Below are 6,000 nucleotides of genomic sequence, written 5' to 3'. Positions count from 1 at the left end.
TAAACAGAATTGTTTAAAATTACTCAGAGAATCGTAATATTTTTGTTTTTTTTAATTAAAGAAAAAGGGGAAAGTCGTCGCTGTGTCACTGCCCTTAGAAGTGTAGAGGACGCTTGAATAATAATAATAATAAGAGTTATTCCGTTGATCTAATTTGGTTCATTAGAATTTGTATGGAATATAAATGAAAATAAAAGTTTTTTTCAAATCTTCTTTCTCTGTTGGAAAAAAATAACATTCATGATTCGTCATTGTTTCGACGCTAAATATCACTTTACTCCGTTTCGTCTTACATTATTAATCTGGACGATTTTGACTAATTATTGCGCTCTTCGGGAAATAACAGGTAATAGTAAAAATAAGTCAACCGTCTCTAAATCAGCCGAAAAATGTGCATTCTTAGACAAGTTTTCCGTCCTATTTCTAAAATCATACCAACGGCTCGCTCTCAGCGTGTGAGCCGGCGAATGCCTGCCGGTCTGGCCATAGGAGGAATGGCAAAAAGCGCGGAGGCAGTAAGTTGAGAGGAAGAATGTGGGAGGACGAGGGGGTTAGTCATGCGCAAGGGTGGAATTGGTTCCGTGCCTGAAAGGGATAATTGCCGTGTCCTCCCTACCTGTAAATCTTTCAGATTAAAGGGGGAAAAAAGTTTAATTTGCCATCAAGCAGTTTAATACCCGCTCGCCGGCTAAATGACAATTATCACTGCCTTTCACCTCCAACAACGGAACACGGATCAGCACGAATCATCGAATGGCGGGGTTTATTTCGTCACGTGATGTAATTGTCTCTCGGTGTAGTTAGTGCTCACTGGTCAGGCCTCATAATGAGTCCGTTTGCTCATTTAAGGGCTTGTCGGTATAGGGCGAAAGCGGCCGTGGAGGGGGGGATGATAACGAAGGGAAGCTTGGGGTAATCCTGCGGTTTGCGAATTCTCCCCCGCGGGCCGCAAACAATGCAAAAACGAGATAAAGGATGGTGAGCATCCATTAGGGCTAGTTTTAAAGGCGAGAGGCTGGAGACCTCGCTTCGCAGGCTTCTCCTGCGGCGAGAAATCACGCTTCCGCCGCGGGTCCTGTCGTCGTCAGTTGACTCGGTTAGGGAGGCTCTAAGTTTACGCTCCGATGCCCAGCGAACCTGGAGGCGGTGAATTCCAACCCTACCTCTGGGTTGTCCGTCCTGTTTTCGATCGATTGAGCAATGCCTGCGCGGTCGGAGTGAAGCAAAAACCCAATTACTTGAGCAACAATCTTTAACTCTGAATCCAATTATTTTTAGTCTTGTATCTGTAGAAACAGCACAACAAATTGATAATCGTTTGCTAAGACGCCACCGAGGCGTCAACTATGGAAAATGTGATAAAGGAATGCTAAGCATATCTTGTCGCCTCTGTCTTTAAATACGGTGGAGCTTTTAGTCACCACCAGAAGGTTTATTTTATTTTTTTCATGTTTGGTATCACATTTCAGATCAATGTTTTCTCCGTCCGCTATTTCAACTTCCTTTGAAAATCTACCAGCAGCAACCATCTCTTTCCTTCAAGGAGCTAGAATTTCTGCATTTATCTTCCTTTTCGTCAACGAACCTGAATCCAACAGATACACAGATACCCAACAGATCCGCAACCCTTTTGTCCCAACAGATATTTTTCGATCTTTCCAAAATCCTTCGTGCATTCATTTATTTTATCAAAATTAGAAGATGCGTATAGTAATTAAGATACACAGTTTTAAAATAATATTTTTATCATTCCAATTCAAAGAATTATTGTGTGAAAGTCCATATACGTACCGTTTAAATTTTAAAAATCAAGGTCAGCGGTCACGGGCCACATTATGGGCATTTGCGGGTCGTAGGTTTGTGCATGACAGCATAATGTTTTAAATTTCTACCTCTGCCGCTTGATTGCCTGCATTCTTCTCCATACCAAGTTCTCAGAGGCCTTTTTATGTTCATCTTTCACCCTCAAGGCTGAAGTTTTCAAATGTGAACAACGGCACGCTCTAATGAGTGGTTTTACTAATGTTTCCTTTTTACCTTCGTGTGAAAACCGACGAAGTCATTGTAATCAATGCGAATACTGGTTTGATCTATGATGTTAGAACTCACCTCTTAATAAGCCTACGAAAATCCACCAGCGTACAGGTGCTAGTTTCTTTCCCTATGTCGCCTGCAGTAACCACCATGTGTTACTATAGTTTTGTCACACGATAAAACACATATCATGGGAAAGTGGTGGGTCTCTATAGAGTCACTCGGAGTTGGGCCAAATTAAGTGGATGAACACTTTATTCCCTGGACTATCAATTCCGTGAGCATAGGAACCCGGTGGCAGTGGATTACAGACTCTGCCTGCCAACTAAGAGGTCGTGAGTTCGATTCTATCCAGGTTAGTTCTCCTTTATCTTAAGATTGAGTGCTTGAATTGGTCCATGTTGTAATATTCATGTTCTAATATGATTTAATAGCCAAAAAGGCTGATTTTGGGATCATTATTAAATAAAATAAAGTATTCTACCTGTCAGAACAGGTTTTTGATGTGCCCAGTGCCCACATTTCAAAGCGTCATCCAACGCGATACTTAATAACTACTCGAAGACCTACATAATGATAAACCATTCTTCAACTCCTCATACGTTCTGTGCCCTTTCATTCCGTTCAACGGACATGTGAAAGTGCAAATAAACTCTAAGTGCATCGTTTCTCATAAAGATCGCTAGCACCTGCGATCCATATGACACGGCTGGGCGAAAGCGTTATCGCTCGCGCACCTGCTAGCGTCACACCGTTCGTCTTTCGTCCCGCACCCGTCCACCCACACTCCGGGGTGGCAGGGAGAGGAGAAGACGCGCGTCGAGGGTTCGATGATTCCTCTCCGAAGGATCATCGAACCGGAGGCCGTCTTGGCGCGAAGGTCATCCAAACCGCCTCGGCGCCGCCTTTCCTCGCGAATGAGTAATCGGGGATGAGGAGAGGGAGAGAGTGTGTGTGTGTTAGTGTTCGAGTGGGAGGAGAGCGAGTGGGGAGGCGGGTGTCAAGAGTTGGATGTGTGTTAGACATAATTGGAAGGAAGGAGGGGAAAATGGGGTAGATATTCTTGGAGAGAAGGTTCCTGGGGACGTTATCGCGAGGGATTGAAGATGTGGGAAACGTGCGAGGGAGAGGGACGTGGGCGAACATGGGCGTGTGCACCGAGACTTATTTCCCGAAAAGGTGCCTGGGAAGGGACTAGGACTTTATCATATGGATGCGGAAAAAGCTCATGAGGTAAGGTCCTCAAATTCCATTTCGACGGCAGTTTTCAAATTGGAAAATTGGTAATATAACTTACATTATTCATGAAGATATTAGTATTACGGGCCCGTTGAAATAGCTAATCTCTTCATAATATTGAGAAAATATGATTGCATCTTCGTTGTTGCATAAGGATTAAATTGGCAACTATTAGTTCCCCTCAAGATAAAAATGTCAAAATAACAGCTCGATCGGAACCCACAAAAACAGTGTTTGGAAGTGTCAGAAAAATAGTATTTTTCGCTAAACCTGTATCAACTTAACAGAATTATCAATACAGAGGGGTACACGCTGTTGTGATCGTTGCCATGCGGACATTAGTAAGAAGTTTCGTGACATTATTTGAATTGAAATTTAAATGACGAATTAAAAAATCAGCTTAGCGTTAGATTGTGAAATATGGACGCCTACTCCACAAGATCATTTATTGCGTATAATTCTGGGGATGATAACACACATAACTTTTTAATTAATTTCTCAATACGAAATATTTCATTGGCGACTTCAAAGATTAGGATTTCCAAACCCAATCGGATAAGTGAGGTCATAGTTCTATTCCTTGCTTGTTACCGAGCAATAATTGACACCAAGCCAATCGGATCGCAGGGCTGCAAAAAACTATACTTGTAGTGACTTAAATATCAATGTAAGTCGAGTATTTATTTCACCAAACGACAGACTAATCAGCATGAAAAGGATTATCAGCCCGTACCATTAATTTCCACACGGAGGTACGTGTTTGAAATATTAACCGGATTTGCGCGTTAATTGAGGAGAGTGATTTAACCGTCCTTCCCTCAAGTTACAATATTGCAAAGGAGATTCAAATCCTCTGGAAGTTTACATGATTATAAGTCACAAACGTTATGTCTTCCACAATTTAATTCCAAGTTGAAACAACCGGTTTGACTGCTAAGCCTATCACCCTATACCTATGGATTATCGGCTCAAACCGGTTATACCAATTCAGGATAAAACCGTGGAAAATATTAATGATAGTCACTTTTAATCTTTCAAATTAATTCTCAGGTTATATTTTTCAAATAAGTCTAGCGATGATTTTTTTAAGTAAGGTCCAATTAACACTTAATTATTTCATTAATATTTGCTAATACACGGACTAGATGAGATTGAGCGGGTAGGGGGTGCAATCCCAATATGTCGTGCGATAACATCGCCGAAGTTCTCAGCGTCGTCCGTCCCTACTGTGCGTATATGTGCTGTCCGCCTGGTCGCACTCGGATCGCACGCCCCTAGCAATTTCGACCGGAGCCCGAACGCGCGCCCCGGCACATCCGCCACTGCCCCACACGGTCGGGTTGCCTGTCAGCGTCCTGTGGGAAAATTCGGGTCGTGACATGACCCGCCCACCTCCGTATTGGCACGTCTGACGGGCGCATTAAATTTGCATCCTCCTGCATGGAAAGGGAAGGCAGTGACCTTCACACCCCCTCCCTGGGGATTGACGGTGAAGGAAGCAAGGGTTGCAATCGTTTGGGAGCAAAGAGACTGATGGCCAGTTCAAACTATAGCAGCGCCTCGCCACGACGTAGATCTGTGCGGCGCTCACCCGCTGAGGGTTTAACTAGACTGAGGTTTGTGTAAGTGAAGCGATGACGGTGACCGGGGAAAAATGCGGTCATTTGGCCAGTACATTTGTCCATGTCCCATTCATCAATATCTGTATGCGTATGAATGAATAAGTTAACCAATAAATTCCCAAGAATCCTCGACCACAGACAACCAGCAAGTTTTTTTTCATTAGGCACTTACAGATCCGTTCTCGGTGGCTATGGAATCATGACGTTGGAGTTGTAAAAATTGTGAACATTTGAAGTGTAATTATGTTGAGAATCAACATATGTTTCACCTTATTGGTGTAGGCAGTTTGTCGGAAACGAAATTAGGAGATCTGAAAACTTATACGTACCTTGTCTGTGGATTTGAGCTGACGTACGCCCTCCAATTAAAAGCAAAATTATTATGATTAGATGAAATAACTGGAGGTGTGTTTTAATATGGCTCGAGTCAAACTAGTACTTTATGGGAACTTTTAGCCTCTACTTTTGAAACAGGAGTGATTTTTATAGTCTATATTTTATAGAATATGGCGCTGAAGTCGCGGAAATACTAGCCCTAGAACGGTAACGCTATTCTTTTCACCCTATTCTGGTAACAATTTTCTAAAATTCGTGTCTCACACCCATTATGACTGTGAGAGTCCTACGGGGGATCATTTTTTTCTTTTTTAAATTTAGAATCACGTGAGATAAAGATTTGTTTTCTAAGTCTACAGGATGAGAGAGAAATATTTTCGTTCGACGCGAGATTTCAACCGCTCCAGTGTGTTTTCACCCCCACTCCCGTTCTAGGGCTTGAGATATTAAAAATATTTTGGCATTTAGTGTTAGCCTTGTGCGTAGTTCACAACAGGTTTCGCACTTATGGTAGCTATTTCGCACTAGGGCTCAGATAAGATAATTTGAATTGACTACTGAAGTAGATTAGAAGATGTTAAATTGAACTTTAAGGTATTAATTTTATAGTTTCACCATGAAAAAATTTGCATAAATTTTCAATTTTACTGTTTATCATTAGTTAAAGTGAACCAATAATGCAACTTAGAATCTACAGAGGCACAAGAATGTATCTATGACGAAATAATCTTTCAAAATCGTATCAAGCACGTAGAGCTCACCTCCTTTT

The sequence above is a fragment of the Hetaerina americana genome, unplaced genomic scaffold, assembly GCF_022747635.1.
Source record: "Hetaerina americana unplaced genomic scaffold, ioHetAmer1.1.p SCAF_2, whole genome shotgun sequence".
NCBI lineage: Eukaryota > Metazoa > Arthropoda > Insecta > Odonata > Calopterygidae > Hetaerina > Hetaerina americana.
The sequence above is the reverse complement of the archived record's forward strand: the minus strand, read 5'-3'. Positions refer to the sequence as shown.